The sequence below is a fragment of the Pleurodeles waltl genome, chromosome 5 (assembly GCF_031143425.1).
Source record: "Pleurodeles waltl isolate 20211129_DDA chromosome 5, aPleWal1.hap1.20221129, whole genome shotgun sequence".
Lineage (NCBI taxonomy): Eukaryota > Metazoa > Chordata > Amphibia > Caudata > Salamandridae > Pleurodeles > Pleurodeles waltl.
Window position 1 is genome coordinate 664,621,427 of NC_090444.1, and position 22,281 is coordinate 664,643,707.

The window sequence follows — 22,281 nt, forward strand, 5'->3', positions numbered from 1 at the left end:
AAAGAAGAGCAAAAAAAATGGCTTCTCCATCAATGCACTAAGGATCTAAAATGATATCAAGTAATCCTCATGCACAGCCTCAACTCAGCTTTCATTTAGAAATCAGCAGAATACTTAATTAATAAATGAACACCACATCATGATACAGTAACAGTCCACAACCAGATACCACTTCTAACATCTGTTGAATGTGTCTTTGTCTTTGACCCTATACAGCTTTCCACTGACATTCTTCTAAGTTTGCACCTTATAAATACTATACACAAACACACACATCACTCTAATCTGGAAACAATTTAACATTTGAGTAAGGATGCATGTTTATGAGAGACAAAGGCCAAACTTTCGACCCAGTATGAAAAATATATAAAGTATTTTCACTTAACAGAGCTTCCAATATATATGCTTTTTAGTAAGTTTATTATTATTTATGTTTAATTGGTTTACACATATCCTCACTAGGAAAGTTGCCTCTTGGAAAGTTGCTTCAAAAATGCCAGAGAGCCAATAGTCAACTTATTGCACTTCCTGTGATTTCATTTCCCATGATGTCACATTGAATTGAAATTAGAGAGGCCTCGTATGTTGCCCTGCTGCCCTGAGCCCCGAAAATCTGAAAATCCGCCAAGACTAACCTGTGTTGCATGCTGAAGTGGGGAGAAGAAAATGTGAATGACACAATAACAAATCAATGAATGAAGAGACCTGGCTAATAGTCCCTATATTTAAGTATAATTTAAGTATAATTTTAGTAAAATCAAAAGGTCTTGGCTAACGTCAAATCTAAAAACAATCTTGGCTCAGAATATGTTTTATATGTATTCATGTGTCCAGTCCTTACTGATAGGGATGTTCCTACTTCTTTCATTTCAATGTATTTACGTAAATGTTAGTACTACACACTCTAAGGCCCAGATTTAAGAAGGTCTAGCACCTCCTTGTGCCACATTAGCATCATTTTTTTAATGTTAATGTGGCCCAACGAGGCCAAACTCGCCGTGCCATGTTAACAAAGTGGCGCAATGCATGCATTGCGCCACTTTGTAATCCTTTGCTCCACATTATTCCTGCACCAGGCATAATGTATGCAAGGGGTAGGTTCCCCCTTTAGGAGGACCACAAAAATGGCACAGTGAACTCTAACAGATTCCACTGCGTCGTTTTTTGCAGCTACTTTTGTTGACTGCACAGAGCAGGCATTTAAAGGTGGCACTCCTCTACTTTCTATGGGCCCCCTATGTACAGTGCAGGATTAGCACCAACATTTTGGAGCTATTCCTACACAGTACATCAATAGCACTATTGCCCCTACCCTGCGCCATGGTGCACCATATATTAAATACGGTGCACACATGGTGGTGGTAGGGAGGCGCTAAGGGGCGCAAGAAAAGTGGTGCTGCATTGGGTGCAGCACCACTTTTCTCAAATCAGGCCCTTAGTATTTAGAACTACATTTCTTTAAATCTGCAGATGGGCAAACGCCAAATGCTGCAATATCTGCATATCCAATGGCAGCATAGCATTGGTAGCATCACTGAGGCTTCAAGCTGTCAAGAATTCTGTCTGAGCCTGTTTCAGTTTAACATTTCCATTGTGCTCTTTCCAGGGATCACTGAAGCCAAGCCTCACTCCATCTATTTAAAACTGGAAGAAAGATATTGAAATATTTTAGATTGTTTTCCCATTGAAAGGACAGTAATATTGTATGCACTATTTAGAAACTCATATGATAGGCCTTCTATTCTTACTGACCAGGCGTATAGAGACATCTAAATCCACAGTTTGGTATGACTATGCTAAGCTCTCATACATTCATGCTATGCTAATGTAACAGGAAGCGAGGGCCCAGCAGGCAGTCCTTGCAGCATTTGCCAAAGATAGAGGATTGTCACAGAGATTATCAGTTTAGGTGACATGGATGATAAATCAATTTTCCAGCCAACAGTCACATCAGACCGTTTTCTTTTGAGGCTGATTGATGGCAGTGGCGTTCCTACTATACACTACTCCTCCTGAACAGTCATACGTCACACATTTTATGCACCCTTCGCATTCCTCGGTAGCTAATTTGGAGCCAGTATACCTTCGAATGAATCATTTCTACCTCATTTAACCACACCCAGTAATCCCCAGAAAGCCGTTTTATATTTCCTAGTGCCTTCGTTTTCTTATCTGCTAAATTTAGGTCAGTGGCAGAGGTAATACCGTTCATATTTGTGTGGTAGATAATTCATTAATTTGAAACTGTATGCGTTGAACATCTTTGTTTACAAAAGAACAACTGCCGTTTATTTTAAGGGGGCGCATCATGCACTGCAGATTCGCTACACGCTTCTGTAATCGCAAAGGTTTCGCTCCTAGGGTAGCCTTGGGGATAGAATTATTTGTACTGTGCAGATTCGACAAAGAGAAGTTTTAATATTTGAAAGAGGAAATTGTGACAATGCAACGATGGCTCAAATATTGGCTGCAAAACGCAGATAATATGTGATTTATACTAAACAAGTCGCAGCTATTTTAAAAGAAACTTCTAACTTTGCCGCCATTTGTCTGGCACGAGGCATTTGACACACCTCCATTTTGGCAGATCCAGATTCTGGACATTCTCCGAGTTTAAAAGAGGCACAAGGCTAAAGACATATGTGCATAGCTTTGGGTATTTCCAGACATTTGCGGTCCTGGAAAAACATCGGGACTTACTGTGTTGAAGCTTCTATACGTGCAGTGCGGGTCACGTACAGGGGGGGGTCGTGTGCGAAGGCCAGGCGTCAGTTCTTGTTTACATTCCAAATTGGGCCTGGCATGCTGTGCACAGCTGGCGCCTCCAGACTGGAATGTGGGATGCATCATAATTCGAAACCCGTGGAGGAACACACCAACGACATCGACTAGACACTGAGAAACAGCCTCAAGCATATCAGCAGTCTGCTTTATTTCAAAGTATCGATTGAAGAGGACACTTTGTTTCCCTTTCATTCAGTTTTTGAAAGGTTCTTCACGAAAATACCTCAGTATCTGCGAATAGTAGAAGCAGTAATATGCATGCATTTGGCGATTCATAAAGATCTGCCTCAATAGACACGGAAATCTCTGTAAATCACAGGTTTCAAATGTACATCCCCAGCTATGTTTTATGGAAATGTACATTAGCGTTTTGCTTTCTTTCGCCATCTAGAAAATCCAGTCCCTCCATCTTATTTTTTCATCCAATTTGCTCACTTATTCCTGAGTATTTTCGCACTACTGCCTTTAATACCGTTTTAGAGGTGATTCATTTTCAGTGGTAATGCCAGTTTGAATTGATGTTAGGAGCTGTGAAGTAAAACCAGCAACTACTGATTCATCCATTAATACATTTCACAAGTGCAAACCTGGTGGATAATAGACACACTTCTTAATTTACCCTTTTGGGGCGTGCCACACGTTAGTCCTCTCCCCTCTCCACCTCACCCACAAATCTTATGATCTTATGGTGACAAACCCGATGCTGTGTCTACTAATAGGATGGAACGTGTGGGTTGGCTGTGCCATGGCAGTGTGGCAGATTTACCATGAGGAGAAATAAGCAGTGAGAAAAAGAGTTAGCTCAGAGCGCATTTCGAAACTTCACAGAAGGCTGCGAAACAGTGAGGAGATTATTGGTGCTGTCCCCTCTCTCTGTCATACACTTCTCCGATACATAGTCCCGTTTTGTAAACCCCCGGCTAAGTTCAGAGGGCCAATAGCACACTTGCTGCCACCACGATAATCGGCAATCTTCTCACAGGAAACTGGTGAAAAGCTGATACCACTCGCTGAACAACTAATGAATTTAAAACCTCATCCAGATAGTGCCTGGGTGCGCTGCATTATTGAAATCTATTACAGGATACACAACCTTCCCGGGACACACTTGGGTGGCATATTCTGAAGTCTTTTGCGTTTTTGGCCTGTTTAGGAGGCGGGCACTCCCTTATCAAGCCCTACTCCTCCAATGTTCTACATAGCTGTGATGTCTTAAAGCACTGACCACATTGCGTCCTCACTTTCAAATTTCCATCCAAGGTACACCAGGCAGTCATGAGCCTATCCCCTTCTCCGGGCACTGCCCTCTCCGAGGCTCAGCCTCATCTCCCAGGGTGAAAAAGGTTTCCAAGTTGACAGGTCTTTAGGTTTATTGATGATGTTCAGCCCCAGGCTATCTCAAGATTTCTGCCCTCTATATCTTCAGTTACACACCACCTCTAATCGCATTCTGTTTCTTTCTTGGTTCATTACCGTTTACAACAACTCTCTACTCAGCCCTTCCTCATTGGCAAACATTGCACCAGAACTGTCTATCTCTCATAATGGCCCTCAGCGTTACTTTGACTTTGCTCTGGCAATCCAAAATGAGCAAATAGGGTATTTCCCTTGACATGTGGTTGGTGAGACATTAAGACAACACTTGCTAGACCTCCGTCCCCTTCCCACACACAATTCAGATGCTCAGGGGCTAATTGTAGACACTAAGGGAGGAGAAAAATGGATTCTTTTGTTGCACTAACAGCATGATTATCGGGATCCTGACACCACAGCTCTCCAGTCAATCTTCCTACTTGAGACACTTCTATGATATTGCTTGGGTCAGAGGTCACACTATGTTAAGCTACACAAAGTATGAAAGTGGAGAGGTGTATGTCTCTAGAAAAATGCTCAGCATCTGGAAAAACCTTCTAAAATTGTGCATGAATGCAGGTCCCAGAATAGTCATTGGACTATGGTATCACCAGTTCCAGATGCAATGTGATCTCATCCATTTTTGCACAGCTTATAATGAGGCCTAACTACAGAAAAACACTGAAAAGTCTAAGTGTGGCCACAACATTACAAGTTTGTGGGTTTTCAAACCTTCCCAAAGACTATCCTTTTCCCATCCATTGAGACAACCCATCTTCACAATCCTAGGGCCATAGCTATGACTGTGGAAAATCTGGCATACTTCTAAACATTTTCTGGTTGTAAGTGGAATTTGCGGTTAAAAATCACACTACAAACCCTGATACTTCGGTTAAGAATGTCACAAGGGTAGGGTATTCTGGTCCCTTTGCTCCAGGTCCTGCTCCTTTCTTGTTACATACAGTCACACAATATAAACCAAGCCTGACCTATTCTTTTGTAATGCAGCTAATGCAACACACCACTAGGCGGGGCCAAATACTGTATGTACCCTTTCCCCAGTACATGTGTCCTTTATTCAAGCTGTTTCTTGGATGAGATACTAAAGTGGGGGCCTGCAATGTATTTTTTTCTCATGGCCCAAAAAAAGCTTCTGACAAACCTTCCTTAAAAAAAGACTAGAGCCAGATTTACAAGACCCTTGCACCACTTAGCTTCAGATTTGTGACAACATTTTTGCCGCAAATGTGATGCAAACAGGCCACTACCATAGTGCCATATTTACAAGGTGGCACAAACTAGGTTTGCTCCACCTTGTAAACCCTTTGCACCACATCATGCATAACATTATGATGTATGCAAAGGGGCATTCCTTCGTTAGACAGTCACTAAACATGGCGCAATGGAATCTACAAGATTCTGTTTCTGCAATTACTAGCGTCATTTTCGAAGCCTGCTTCAAGCAGGCATTAAAATGAGGCTCTGATTGATTTCAATAGACCTCTTAACACTATACTGGATTATAGTGATGGTGTCATTTTTGTTCAACGCTAATCCAGTATAATGTTACAATAGCATAAAAAAATGACACTATTGCCCCTGTCATGTGACATGGTGTGCCGTATTGTAAATACAGTGCTACCATGGTGGCATTAGGGGACGCAAGGGGCCCGCAAGAATATTGGCGCATCACTAGTGATGCACCACTTTCTTGTAAATATGGCCCATAGTGAGGCAAGAGGATATGAAGTTATGTGAGCCACCACCTCCAATTAAATATATAGTTAAAATGTGGTCAGCTAACCATGAGAGAATTTAACCCCTCATCATGCTATTCTTAAAGTAAATTACATAGAGCAGGCACTAGGGTTCCATATGAGTTGCCATGATAAGCATGCTTACTTTCTTCCAACTTATTTCAAGTCAATCATATATTAGATATCAGCAGAATCACCTATTCAAGGAAGTGAATGTTTTTTGGGAAGAACTGAACATCACCACTACTTTTCAGCAGGGCTATTTTAAACAATAGCTGTTATTCTATGCAGGACTGGTATACAAGTACCAGTATTTCTCAGACTTCCGTTACACTTGTAACGGGTATAACAAACTGTGAGATATTGGAGTTTTGATTGGGGGAGTGAAAACCCTTCACAAGCAACAGCCACAGTCCTTGTCAGAGCAAACCACAAAAGTCACTAGATTAACCTGTGCTGATCCCTCTGGCAGTTTGGCACAAAAACACTCAGGCTTATTTTAGAGGAAATGTGTAAAGTATGTATGCAGCACTCAAACAGTAATAAAGTGAGAAAACAACACAAGAAAAAAATGATATAAGCAAGGCAAATTTCAATCAGTAGACCTAAAGATATGCAGTGTCAAAGTCTTAGGTAAATATAGCACCAAAAAGCGCAAATCACCAATAGGGTTATCTGGTTATGCTGCACTGGGGCAAAATTACATGTTTTAATCAACTGTGATGGTGCGCGGGCCAGGTGCAGTACTGAGTTCATTCCACTAGGTAATGTACCTGGTTTTACTTGGACTGAGTTTCGAGGTCCTGTATTGTGCTACATCAACTGTTTTCTGTTCCGATTAGGCTACCAATAAGGTGCTGCGAGGTGCACCACAATGCATTATGTTGCATTGGTTCCAATGACGCCACTGATCAGAAGCTGCAAGGTGCTGCGATGAGAGATACTGCATCAGGATGCATTGTGCTGTGTTGGTTACAATGAGACTGGCGATCAGGAGCTGTGAGATGGTGTGATGCGAGGTCCTGCTTCACTGTGTCGAGTTGCGTTGCCTGAGTTGGTTTTGAGGGAACCCACAGTTGGGCCAAGCGGAGTGCACTCTGATGTCAACCAAGAGTTTAGGATGATGGTGGACACCACTTGGAGTTCAGGACTTACTCCAGCAGAGGCCAGCTCTGGGGCACAGGCAGGTCTCGGTGAGTCTGGGCAGCTGGGCATGCAGATGTAGGATAGGTCTCTGGACTTTATATCTCTAAAGCACCTCAGAACAGGAGGCCAGTCAGCTAGCTCTTGGAGCCACTTAGGTGATTCTGGGTTGAAGGAGCAAGTCCAGTCTTCCTTCCTCAGACAGCAGGGCAATCCTTTGTGTGGGAAGGCAGGAGGACAGTCTTTCAGAAGTAGAACAGCAAAACTGTTCTTCTGAGTATTCCACAGATGCAAAACTGATGTAATGAGTGGTTAAGGCAGTCCAATATTTATACCTTGTGCAATTTCCCTCAATTGTTGATCAGGAATTTCCTTCCTTCTCCTCCCTGGTCCCAAGATGTCTAGAATTGACAAAAGACTAGTGTGAAATTGTTTCTGAGCACAGGAGGCAACACTCATTGAAGTGAAAGTGTGGCACAAGTGACAACTCCCCCCAACCACCCTCATTCTTTCAGGAAGGCCAATCCCACCAAAAACCAGTCCCCATTTGTGATACTGTCTGGGAGAAATACACAAAGGCAAACTGCTAACTTCACCTACTCGTGACAGTCTGCAGGCACGGTTAGGACAAGAAAATGCCTACTTTCTAAAGTTAGCATTTACAGAAATGTGACTTGCAGTCTAATTTTACCATTAAAGAAGGTTTTAAATTACAATTCATTTGAGACCAAACTCGAAATTCCTACCTGTTCCCAATCAACAGTTATCACTTAATAAATGTAATAAGGTAACCCAATGTTATCCTATAGGAGCGGTAGGTCGTGAAGAAGTGAAAAACTAGTTTTCTTCTACCAAAACATGTAAAAATTAAAAGTAAATTTCCTACTTTTCAAATAAACTGCACCTCACCCTAAGGGCCTTTTTGGGGCCTACTTAGAGGTGACATATGCATTCAAAAGGGAGGTTGAGGCTGGCAGAAGGGTTATTTTGACAAGTTGAAATATAAAGTTAAAACTGTATGCAGGCTGAAATGGCAGGCCTGAGGTATGTTTAAAAAGGCTACTAAAGTGGGTGGCATAATGAGTGCTGCAGGATTACTGGTAGTATTTAATGTACAGGCTCTGGGTGCATGTGATATCACTTTATTAGGGACATTCAAGTAAATGAAATTTGCCAGTTGGGTGTATGCCAACTTTACCATGTTTAGAGGAGTGAGCACAAGCACTTTAGCATTGGTTACAGTGGTAAAGCATGCAGAGTTGTCAGGCCAACAAAAACAATTTCATCAAAACAGAAGGAGGGAAGTCAAAACGTTTGGGGGAAAACTACACCAAGGATGCCAGATCTAATAGAAACACTCCCTGGATATGCTGTTAGGCAAGTGAGGACAATACCAACACTTCTCAAGGAAGTTGTATTGTGAGTTAGAAAGAAGCAGGACTTCTCTGCTAGATCTTAACAATATTAGTGAGACAATACCAGCGTTTTCGGCCAGACTGCCATATATTTAATTTCATGTATTTATTAGTTGTTTTATATAGTGTGCCCCATTCTCAAATGGTCTCAGAGCTCCTTACATTGCACAGTGCAAAATGTACAAACATATGCATGATAATTATGTCACTCTTGCCGTAATCATCCAAAATTTTGCTTTCTCATTGTTGAGGAGTGGTTTCAATGACATTAGTGTTTAGGAAAAAGCTAGGTCACGCTATTCTATTTAAATGGCTTTGCATTAGCTCCTAGAGATTTTTGTACTTGCCCTTGCCTTTCACAATCACTTTTATTAAATTAGAAGGAGGGTCTGATCCTCCACAATGCGAACCATTTTTCGCACTGCAAGCCATCTGTTTTCTGCACAAAGTAGCTTTAGCATGAGAAAGTTGATTGGTGTTGTCATTTTTACTGCTTTGTGATATCCCCATTGCTCAGCAGTACCCAAAGACCTGCGCCAAACTATAGTACCTTCAGGTCTATATTTTATTGTGACAATACGTTTGACACACTATCAATCACAGATCAGATGCTTTTTACACCATATTTACTTGCTTCAGTATGAAGGTTCGCCTTCATTTCTATTCACAGTATTTCACAACATAGCATTCTTAAATTATTTCGCTAAATTAGCACACTACTTAATTTTGTAAAATGGCAAAACACCGCAATACAGTAGGGGAAATCCAATCAATTCTCAAAAAGGTTTATTAAGAAGCATAAAACGAGTTCCTTAGGGAAACATTTGTTGGGTTGATGTGTAGCATCTCGGTCCCCTAGTGGTAGATAGCTCACCTTTCGACAGAAAATAGACTACTATTATAATGATTACTGTTATATTATAAGTGTATTCATTTTATTTGCAATTGTTTTCAAAAAGTCCCAAGGTGATTTTAAAAAGTCGCCCTGTTTAGTATTAATGTTGTAGTCCCAAATGGCATGTCTCTGTGGTCGTTTATTTTCCTGACTTTATGTTGATCTTTTGCAGCTATTTTCTGAATTTGAATCTGTCCTGGATGTAACAGTGTAGCGACAGAGGGCGTTTCTCGTAAATGTCTGTGTGGTCTGAGGCCTTGCTTCACACGCCCAGCAGTAGAAAGGGTTCATTACAGTGTTGTGGTGATGTGGACGTTCAATTAAATACAAAGCGAAACGGCAAGTGCATTGCCCAATAAATCCAAGCAGAATCACCCTCAGATTAACGGCCACTTTGCTCCTGCAGCTTTTATTTTTAAGCTGGTCTTTCCAAAACTGTTTATCTTGAATTATCCAGTTAAGTTTAACAATATTCTGTGGTGGCTGTATAAAATACTACTATTTGTGAGGATGGAGACAGTATTTGTGTTTAGCATGTGGAGAGAGCATCTCTACAACGGCCCACCCCATTACTGGAATAACTGTCTATGAATGGAGAGATTACCTGAAACCGTTAAACATTATTCCAAGGCAAGTATTTTTTAGACTTGTGAAAGGGGGAGAAAGCAGTACGTTGCCATATTTAATAACAAGCACTGATAAAGCCAATAGGCCGTACCCATGGGACCTAAAGGCTTTGCCAATGCCATTTGGTGATACTGTGCAGCATAGCCAAAAGTTGAAAATAGACAAATTAATAAATAAATAAAAAGCTTGATGACGTGGCTGGCCACATCATTTTGTAGGCAAAGGGGCCATTTTTGTATTTACTGATAGGACTGTAAATAAACAAAAATCAACATGAAGCAGCACGAAAGTGCTTTTTTAAAGCAGTGGGGTCAGCAGAAATGCTACTTGGCCTTCCCAAAAACAAAATATATGAAAATAATAAAAGGATCAACCAGATGGGGGCTGCAACAGAGCTACGAGGAGTGTGTGGGAGCAGAGAGAAATGTTAGGATATAGCTATTTTGGCAAAAAAAATCCTAAGCCAGTCAAACAATATGGACATAGTAGAAAAAATAATTCTTACTCACACAAAATGTGACAATGAAATGCAAAGCGGGATGGCGCAGTACACAGGTGATCAAGTGAAAAAAGTGTGGAGAAATATGTACAATGCCCAACACGCAAAGAAGTATACAAGATGAGAAATTAATCAACCAGCAGGACAAAAGATTGCATATACAGAAATCCAAATCACGTAATCACACAACACTGGTAGTTCTTCCATTGAATGAACATGTGATTGATAATATGTCAATGTTTTGACCCTAAGAGTAAGATTTAGAAAGTGCCTTCATCAAGACAAATGTAGCTATCTGGCCTATCTTAAAGCTATATCTTTCAGAAAAGAAGAGATGAGGAGAGTGTGATAAGCTCATCAGAATCGATCAATAACACAATCAAGATCACATCACAATGTCTGTAGAGACGGAAAGCAATGCCGCAAATCTTTACGTGCCCACGTCCCGCAGTGCGTGCAGGGAAATACCAGGGCCCTGATTTATACTTGTGTAAAAGTGTAGCACCGGCTTGCACCATTTCTGTGCATCAGCCGGGGACCATATTTATGGAATGGTGCAAGCCGGTGCAAAGAGTGGGCTAGCGTAGAAAAAAAATGTTAGCCGGGTGGAGCTGGCAGTTTAGAAGAAGGTGATTTTGCCCTAAAAAATGATGTTAGGCAGTTTAGAGTAAAATAAAATGACTCTAACCGGCCTAGAGTCATTGTCTGATGCAAAACCATCCATACCACATGACCCCTGTCTTAGAAAAGACAGGAGTCATGCCCATCACCCCAATGGCCAGCACAGGGGACCAGGGTCCCCTGGGCATGGCCATTGCACCCAGTTCCATGCATGGGGCTCATTTCAGGGCCCCCAATGGCACTTAAGAAAACCTTACCTGTACTTACCTATACTTACCTGGGTGGGGGTCCCTCATCCTCTGCTGTCCCTCTGGTGTGGGTGGGTCAGGGGTCCCTGGGGCGGGCACCTGTGGGTTTGTTCCACAGTGTTACACCATGGAAATAGGCCCACAGGTCCCCTAATGCCTGCCCTGACCCAGGCATTAAAAAAGCAAGCTTTGCACCATTTTGTGACCCCAATCCCCATGCATGATGTTTGCACGGGAGGATAAATAAGGCGCTACCGTGCATTTCATTGATGCAAGGTAGTTTTCTGCAGGCAAAAATGACTTTAACTCCAATATTTTGGTGCTAGACATGTCTAGCGCCAAAATGTAAATATAGAGTTAAGTTTGTGCCGGATTTGCATAAACAAATGATGCAAATCCAGCACAGAGTATAAATATGCCCCTAGGTATCCTAATGTTTGGATAGAAGCAACATAGAAGGGAGAAGAAACAAAGGGCAGGTAGTGCACAAAGGAGAGAGCAACACAAAGCATGGTGGGAGCTTGGCAAGTGAAAGAAGCACATGAGACAGATCTTGCAGTACACGAAGGAGATAGTAGCATGGGGAGGTTGGGTATTTGGTGTGCAGAAGCACAAGAGAGAGAGCTGGTAATCATATGCACTTTCATGCAAGACTAAGCCAAAAGGAAAAAGTACTTAGACCCTAAAATGAGTAGAAATAGGATAGAATCAAAGAGATGCTAAAGAGGCCATGTGCAAGGGTAGGTAGAGACCCAAGATGGACAAGGTGGGAAAAGGAAAGCCATTGTATAAAGAGCATGCAAATGAGTCACAATAAATGCAAACGATGGTAAGCAATGGGAAGGCTTTAAGCCCCTTTAAGCTTTTCTTGCTCAGCATACAATAGGTCTTTTCCAACCAGACAGCTCTACTTTCAGGAAGGCTCAACCTAAAAATGGTCTGCTGATGCCCACTACCACTGAGCTAGTTCACAAACAGGCTGCTCTAGTGACATGCATACATTTTTCCTTATGGTGCAGAGGTGTGTGCGTACTATCTAGCATAGGATTTGTACTGGAAACATACCCTTCCATTACACAATTCTATGTATAGACAACATCTTAAACATTCCATGTATTACATGTGTGCTGTAAACTCCAGCACAATATGTGGAATGTCGAGAGAAATGAAAAAAGTTTATTTTTTGTCCCTCCTTCAAGGAGGCATTATTGTTTCATGCAAAACTTAGTTTTGCTATTGTGACGATCAGACTTTGCGTCAAAGACTTCAGATACTCTTGCTGATTCTTATTCACGTAAGCCCCTATGATATAAATTGGTGCTATGCGCTATTTGTACTGAGAAACGGGCCACACTTCCGGTGTAAAATACCTTTTGTACTGGAAATTAAATGCCCATGGAAGAGCTTGCACTACTTTGTGTGACTTTGCCTCGGGTACCAACCCTTAGTAAATCTGCCACACAGAATGGACTTTGGCTTCACCCAGAGAAGCATTCTTACTCAACTCTTGCTAGTGTTTGTTTAGTGTATCATTCAACCTCCCACAGAATGCTTGCATCTAAATGCTTAAAGGGCTATTTTTCATCTCAAAAGTGCACTGATTCAAGACACCTTAGATTTATCTTATATGCTTTACATACATAAAGCAACTGAGTTTCGTTCAGTTTTTACTGCAGAAACGTTCTAAAAAATGTCTTCGAACTCCAAATGCATGTCAGACCTAATCCCTGTTTATTTTAACGTTCTCCACAGTGATTGCATTTACATTGCTTACGTTCCAAAGAGAGGGTGCATTTACAAACAGGAAACATACAATTGTTTTTGATCTTACAGCACTCTAAAAGTTAAAAAAATATTTGGTTTGCAACCAGTATCTTCTAAATACAACTAAGCTTCCCTATGCGGCTTCTAGGCTCCAATCTCCACTTATTCATTCCATTTCACCAAACCTTTCTATCTATTGACATCAGAGCCTGCCCCGCTCATCAAATGCAAGGATGCCCTGAAGGACCACTTGTACAGTCAGTAAAACACAGGAACTCATTCCACTCCGGAACTCAATGTGTAAATATCTTATTTTGTAAAACTCTAATTGTACATTGTGTTTATATGTTAAGTGCCTGTGTGTCTTTTTAGATCGAAGTCTACCAGACAGCCACAGGACATGCTGAAAGCTTATCTAGGAATGCTTTTCGTCCACTGCCTACTCTTGGCTTTGTGTTTTATAATGCAGTATTTGCTGGCTTTAATTACTTTGGGATGCTGAACATGTCTTTGTTCCTCCTGTGAAGCATAGCCTCTTTACCACCTCTTTGACAGACTCCTTGTATTTGTCCAATAGTGCTCATTTTAAATGAACTCTTAATTTTTAATTTTTTCAAGAGGTACTTCTTTAGAATGCTTGTGTTGTAAGCTGTCTCCCTTGTATGCTAGTTCACAGAGCCGCTTCTGAAGATAGGTGGTTTGTAATAAATGTACTGCATTTCTTTAAAAATGTTTCCCACATGGTTACACTTTTGATTACTGAAATGATCTTATATGTAACCCACAACTCATGGCAGACCACTTAAAGTTTCTGTCCACTGTCCACATTGTGTTCAAGCAGTTTTCTTTTCATCAGAGAATTATCTTTCTGCAGACTGATTCTACTTGTCCCTGGCACTTGAAGTTCATCAGTCACATGCCTTTGAGAATGCTAGAGTGAACGGACAATAAAGAGCACCTTACATTTTGTTTTTATCATGACATTTGCTGTGCATTCAAAGGCAGAGGGCATATGTTGGCCTATGTCTTTTGACAAATTGCCATTTATTCTTCAAAAAGAGAGGTTTGTGTTTACTTTTCTGACTGCAAAATGAGAGGATTTGGTAAAGTGAACTATGTCACAATCTTGTTGGGTGCAGGGAGTGTGAAAGGAAAGGTGTAATTCTTTTCTAGCACACGACAAAACTTAAATACCTGTAAGTTAACTGTGCAAATATTTCAGAACATATTAGCAGTTAGCAAAGAACAAACGAAACACATATTTTGTAATTCTGTTGTGTGGTGGAAACAAAGATTTTAATAAGAACAAAAGAAATCAGTAAATTTGGTGATATGCAGATGTATTATTCACTGAAACTTGATTTCCGCACATTATCATTTTTGAGCTACATAGATTTATCAGTAAAACTATGTCGGTGCAAAATTAGTGGTCATTCAGTGGAAAATGTGTTATCCGCAAAAGTCAGTGGGCTACCACACCATGCTTTAGTAATTTGTTTGCGCCAATGTGCTCCAAAATGTACCACCAGCTACATACCATACCCTTACCACTCTGCTCAGCACATTTGCTGCCCATTTTCATTGCACGACACATGAATTTTTCACAATCCCTAAATCTAGCGCAATAGAACATTAATGGCAGCAACACTCTCTGAAAATTGTACCAGCACCACTGGCTCATGACGATTGCTAAATGTCATTCATGCGTAAGCCCTTGTTGGTACACTTCTCTTTAACTATCCTGTTTTTACTCATGTCTTGAAGGAAGCAGTGCTCTATCATTTAAATAGCATTTACTCAAACGTCTGGCACACCACACTTATCAACTTTTCCTTTAGTGCTGAACATGATTAGGCTTCATCAATGAAGCATGCAAAAATTACTGTATTACCATCTGTAATTCACATCTAAACAAAACATTGGATGTTAATATGACCTGCTGAAAACAGTACTGGGACACATTCAAAGGACTTTTCAAAAGAGTTTAAATTACACTGTGATATAATCAGATGAAATAAATGAACTGTGTGCACGAACATCATGAACAACAATTAGAAGTTCTACCCAACTGCTCCTTTTACTGTTAAACAACTAGGGGTCTTTGACAAATAGTTTTATTGCGTTTGCTACCTTAACCAAGTCTGTTTCTAAGCTTTCTTAATGTTTACAGATAAGAGACTAAAGGAATAAGGAGATTATGAGGCTACATTTCTACTTTATTCTAATTGAAAAATCAATTTACTTTCTTTGCACACTCAACTCCCTAAAGGTAGCATTAGCAAGCAGAGAATGATTACCCTTAGATAGGGTAGATGGATAGCGAGTAAGAAACAGCATAACACAATAGTGTCTCTTTTAGAAACTAGGGGTATAATTTATGTTTCAGTATAAAATGGAACTCTCAAAATAATTTGACGGCTCACTGTCCACACCGTTTATGTGCTTTGCTCTCCCTATGCCTGCCTTATATCCATCTCTCCCCTGACTCCTACCCCGCTGCCATCAATGTGGTCATTAGCCACACTACAGACCATACGTTTTGGTTCCTGGGAAAATGTTTGTGAGTATCAATGGTGTGCACCATCCCCAGCAGCATTTGGTAAAGCAAATCGGTCCCAAAGGAAATACTTATTGGCTTTGCCAATGCTTGTTTTCACAATGCAGCTACTTTGTACAACAACTCTGTCATCCACTCTGGCTTAAGTGGTACATCAAACCTAGCTTTCACGCTAGGCATAGTACCTTGCTCGATGACATTTCATAGAAAAATATTCCTTGCTGCAGAAAGGAATACATTATTTCAGTAAACAAACAGTTAAGTGATTGCACACTCTTGCATGACTTTGGCATTATCAATATTTTTCAGTGATGCCTTGGTGAAAGAAAAGTCAACTCAAGAACAGATGATGTCTTCACTTACCAAAATAACTTATGACATATCACATTTGGCTTACATAACATGTATTTCACAAATAAGTTTATGAACTGATTGATGGTTGGTTTGGATTGGAAAATCCCTACACTTCGTTAGGGACTACTACGCTCTCATGAACATACTGCTTTCTGGCTCGAGCCAGAATTCAGAGAGGCTGAATTAGGAGTTCTCTAGAAGAGGAAGTTACACCATTTGGATACTATTCTTTGCATTAAAGTTGTCTTGCTGGAGGTAAGAGGACAATTATTGAGGGTCGTTGGGGAGAGGGAAAGGACTAGGCATAGAAGATCATATTGAATGTATAGTAAAGTATTTGACTAGAAGGGAAAGGTGTGGATTTAAGAGTAACACGGGGTAGGATGATTTGTTCTTGTGCTGTCTGAACAACAAGTTACAAAGTGTTTCATCTTTCACCCTCAACTCTTTCAGATGCTAGGGAGGTTAGGTCATCAGCCATATTGTGAGAGGTGCTCTGACACTTCATTCCCTCCTAAATGATATAGGTTGTTCTATTTAACCAACAAACTGTATTGTGTCCTATTTCAGTGTATTGTGGTAAGTTGGTTTGTGTGGCACAGTAGCATTTAGCAGTGCTTCAGGTTTATAGAAATTATGCAGGCATGCCTAAAACAGGTTATCCAGAGATTTGGCGATCATTGGTACAGCAGGTACAGTGGAACCCGAACTAGATGGGAAATAGGTCCTACTGCACCATAGGTATGGTTGTTTATTACTACTCAACCAGGGAAGCAGAGGTATTCTGGTCCGGCGTTGTGCAGTGCTTTGTAAGCATGGGTGAGGAGCATGAACGTGATTCTCTTGTTGACGGGGAGCCAGTACAGGTCTCTGAGGTGGACTGTGATGAAGCTGTGGTGGGGGATGTGCAGGATGAAGCATGCAGAGGCGTTCTGTATGCGTTGCAGTCTTTTCTGGAGCTTGGTCATGGTTCCTGCGTAGAGGGCGTTGCGGTAGTCCAGTCTGCTGCTTTGGAGGGCTTGGGTGACCGTCCTTCTCGTTCCGGAGGGGATCCATCTGTAGATCTTCTGAAGCATGCGAACGGTGTTGAAGCAGGAGGAAGAGACGGCGTTGACTTGCTGGGTCATTGATAGCGATGAGTCCAGGATGAACCCAAGGTTGCGTGCGTGGCTGGTGGGTGTCAATGCGGTTCCCAGTGCAGCAGGCCACCAGGAGTCATCCCAGGTGGAGGGGGTGGAGACGAGGATGAGGGCTTCAGTCTTGTCAGAGTTCAGTTTCAGGCAGCTGGCCTTCATTCCTTGATGGAGGTTGGTTTTGGCGATGGTGGGGTACTTGGTGAGGGAGAGGATCAGCTGAGTGTCGTCGGCATAGAAGACGATGTTGAGGTCGTGTGATCGGATGATGTTTGCGAGCAAATATACTTGTGCCTTCTGGATCTGTGTTGGCAACACAGACCCAGTAGGCACAAGTATATTTGTACGACCATGCTCTAAATCAACCACAGGGATACCAAACAACATCTCTGTTCTAATTGTCCAACCATCATGATCACATCAGATGGATACAGCCTGATGCACAATCCTATGACATTCTGTGCAGTCTGACTCTTCCTATTTACCAGTTGTTTTTGCTGTTGTGGACATTATTGACTTAAATAAGAAGTGGTGTCTGTTCCTACATATCACCAGCCAAGAATTCCACTTACTCTATCATTAATTAGAGTGGGTCACACCCATCTCCCCTAAGCACTCCTCTCCAAAGTTTCCCTAGCCCCTTCCTCAACCCTATTATTGGAGGCTGCATGATCGTATTATTTTTTATTAGTTCAAAAGGAGGAGGATCCCAAAGTCAAGACCTCACAAATTTAGATTATAAACTCTTACATTTCAATAGTTCTCTTAATTTTCACATTTTGGCAGACCCAGCACATTTATTACTCAGAAACTCCACGTTAAGAGTGCTCTGACAAATGACCCACATGATTTAGTTTGTTACTTGCCAAGAGAGTAATTTGTTGCAAGATGGGGGACCCTAAATGTAGTGCTCATTTCAACGGTGGAAACTACCATTTCCATAACCAGGCCATTAAAGTGGTTATAGTATTGAAATACTCATCATGTTACACTGACTCCAGTAAGGAAGATGCCTAATTTCTCCCCCTCTTTAATTCTGTGAATGTGTTGTTGGAGTGTCATGAACCACTCCTAAATGTATGTGACTTGCATAATATTACTTGGGTGAGAAAGACTAGAACCAGAAGCAGATTTTGTTGCTTTTTGCTTTGGGAGGGTAGACACTGCACTTAAAGCCTGCAGAGTTGATTGAACTGCTGCAATCGAAAGAAGAGAAGGATGCAGACTGCCAAGGATGCAGGGAATCAGCCTTTCCATCGACCAGAACTCATGTCTGGCACCCAGAACACTGTACTGAGGAGGCTGAGACTGCTGAATTTGGAAGCTTCAACCACTCTTTATCCCTAAAATGACTGTTTGAGAGCTTGTGTGCCTTCACACGTGTAACTACTGTGAGACTTCTGAGAGTAATTGTTTCCTGCTGTAAGAGGTTGGTGTGCCTCTGCTCATTGCTGTCCCTGAGAAGACTTTGGGTGACCCATTTTGTGAGACTCTGTGGTCTCTATAGTTGGCACAGCCGCTGATACATTTATGTTTTTGATGGAAACCCATCGATCTGCAACATGAGGACATAGTTACAGGTTAACTGTAATACCTTTTAGAGAAATTATAACAATTTCCGAATCCCTTAACCTACTAATCATAATTTTTAAATTGCAATTGAAGTCTTATTTTGTTTAAGCAATGCACAACACTTCTTAGATAATATATGTGTTATGAGTGATAAATCTATTAGCTGATGTAGACATGCACCCCACACAACCCTCAAGAGTAAGACCTGATCTTTTGACATTGGTGTCCCAAGAAAATGAAAACCCAAAGATGAGGCACCTTGCAATTGAGCGACAATAATACCTGGCTTCTGTGTTTCCAATGACAATGGCAATAGTTGTAACAGAAATTGCAAATTTGCATTTCAGTCCCACAGGCCCTGTATAACTGACCTAGGAGTGCCCAAGTTGGAGGTGTCTTCTTTTGGATCAATAAAACTTACTAGCCTTGAAAAGAAGATATTATTCTATTGGCCTTGATTTAAAAGTGACCCATAATATGAGAAGACAAGGAGTTACGTCACATTTGAAATCATAAACAGAAATACATACTTCTTCCAAAATTCTCATCTCACCAAATGCAAAAGACATATAGGCCCATATTTAAGAGAAAATGACAGAGCACGATGTTGTGCCAAAATTGGCAGCACCGCGCTCCATCATTTCACAACGCAGGGATGCTCCGTATTTAATTTAATTGTGTTGTCCCTTACGCTGGCACTAAATTGAGCTGCCTAGTGCCAACGCAGGTATCCTTGCACCATCGTGAGGGCTTTGATTGTTTATGTGTGGAAATGTGTCCCTTCCTGCACATAAATAATCACTAACGGCGATTTGGCACTTCTGTGTGTGCTGCATTCTGCAGCACACACAGAAGTGCCAAAGCGTCATTTTGAAATGATTGTTTATGTGCAGGAAGGGACACCTTCCCGCACATAAACAATCATGTCTGGCATTTTGCTCTTTCTATGTGTGCTGCAGAATGCAGCACACATAGAAAACGCAAAAAATGAGGAGGAATACAAATATTCCTTCTCATTGTGCCATGCTAACGCCACCCCTTGGATGGCGTTAGATTTTAGCGCTGCCTCAGGTTTACAAAAACCTTTAAATCTGAGGCATCATCAAAATGCAATAGGTGCTGCTGTGGCATGATCATTTTAGACATTATAAGACTCTAAAGGGCATATTTATACTTGGTTTGCACCACTTTAGCGTCATTTATTTTGATGCTAAAATGGCACAAACTTAACTCCATATTTATATTTTGACGCTAGACCCGTCTACCATAAACAAAATTAAGTTAGCATCATGTTGTGGATGCGGCAAACTACCTTGCGCTAATTAGATGCAAGGTAGGCGTTCCCATCCACAACATGATGCTAACCCCCCACTATCTTATTTATACTATGGAATGGGCCCACAGATGCCCACCCCATGCCCCAGGAACACCCGCGCCCACACCAGAGGGATGCCATTGGCTGGGGACCCCATCCTGCGTAAGTGTAGGTAAGTATTTTTTTTCAGTGCCACTGGAGGCCCCTTACATTGGGCCCCCTGCCTGGCACTGGGTGTAATAGCTTTGCCCAAGAAACACTGGTCCCCTGGGCTGGCCATTGGCGGTGTGCATGACTCCTGTCTTTACTGAGACAGGAGTCATCTTTGTGTGCTAGTGCATCAGAAAATGACGCTAGGCTGATTAGCAGCATATTTATTGTTGCTACCCAGCCAAGCGTCATTTCTGTCCTACTAATGCCTTTTCCCCTCTCCCCAGCACCCCCGGCTAGCGTCTTTTCCTTAAACGCTAGCCTGTCCTTTGTGCCACCGTGCAGCATTCCTTACATATGGCGACTGGCTGGCGCTATGGAATGGTGGTAACAGGCGCTATGGTTTTTGCCACAAAACTGCATTAGTGCAGTTTTGCGGCAAAATCCATATGTATGGGCCTAAGAATCTTGAGAACTTTTAACTTGAATCTGTTAGTCATTTTCTCCTTCAGGCGTAAAACAAAAAGAGGTGAATCTTTCACCTAGCTGGGTTCCAAAGTTTGGAATCAGTGCCCTGTATCGTTCAGATTTATAGATAGTGCAACTGTTTTCAGGAATCATCTTAACCCTAGCTTTTTTCTTTACCAGATGATTTCTGCAGATGACTGATCGACTGAGTTTAACTTCAATCCATTCATTGTCTGGACCTGAATGCAGCAACTCTCTCAGCAGGTGTTGATAAATAATTATGTATCTGAAATAGCACTATGATGCTCAGTTCTGAGTGACAGTGAGCTTTATAAGTACCTACCCATTCATTTATGCATTCATTCATTCTTTCACATAGCCATGCATGGATCATTATTTAGACATCACAAATAAGGGTGTTTACCAGTTCCCAGAGTTTGGAGAAAAATGGTTGGTTCTTGAGAGAAGGAAGGAGCTGTAATGTTGCAATTAATGTTTTTAATGTAATACTGTGTGCCTTAGATAGGAGAGACTCACTTACAGAGATGCTGGCCATCTTCAACTGAGAAGACTATTCTTGACTCTGCTGATCTCCACTGCTGAGTGCAAAGGCTTCATGCCTAAACATTCTTAGGGGGTTATTACAACTTTGGAGGAGGTGTTAATCCGTCCCAAATGTGACAGATATACCACCAGCCGTATTACGAGTTCCATAGGATATAATGGACTCGTAATAGGCTGGTGGTATATCCGTCACTTTACCGTCACTTTTGGGATGGATTAACACCTCCTCCAAAGTTGTAATAACCCCCTTAGTCTCTTATCAGAAGCCTTTATTTTGTTTTCTGAATCTAACACTTTATCCAAACTAAATGATTTTTCTCAGCTTAGCCTTTCTTCCATTTTGATTAGAGGTTTCCTTTATGGCACAAACTTTCTGGATATTCTGTATTATTTATATAATTTTGGTTCCTGTAATATTTTACCTCCTGCTACAATATCAGCTTTTTGATAATCTGAATCTATAACGATAATACTTATGGTTTAATTATCTGACTATCAATGACTTTAATCTGATTAAAATTTGATAATAAGACCCTTTAAATTCACTTCAGCTCTCCTTGTCGGAGCCTCGCTTTTTTCACTGTTTTTGAAAATGTATGTAAATGATTGCTCCTAACTCTCTCCTTGTCAACAAAAAAAGTCCATATGACCAGTGGCAGGGTTTGTATGGTAATTCAAACCTAACACTTAAGATTTAGGTATTCCCCCCAACTCCAACATTAGCATCTCTTCCCTTACTTAGTTTACACACATAAAACATGCACGGCACACTGATGCCAAAATTGTCCTTTTCTGTTGCTTTCATTTCACAGTGATTCATGTTTCCTTACCATGGACCACTTTGAGAGGGTACGCCTGTGTATGCCTTATTATAACCCCCTACGATTCATAATGAGCATTTTACATTAGGAAATTATTTCTTACTTCATTAAAAGATCATCATTAACAACATATTGCTATGCTGGTTCGATCTGAGAATTGCTGGTTGTTTTTTTTAATTCCAAATATTTTATTTTGATATAGACATGCTTCTCTGCATCTGAAAAACCAGCCATTTTGTCT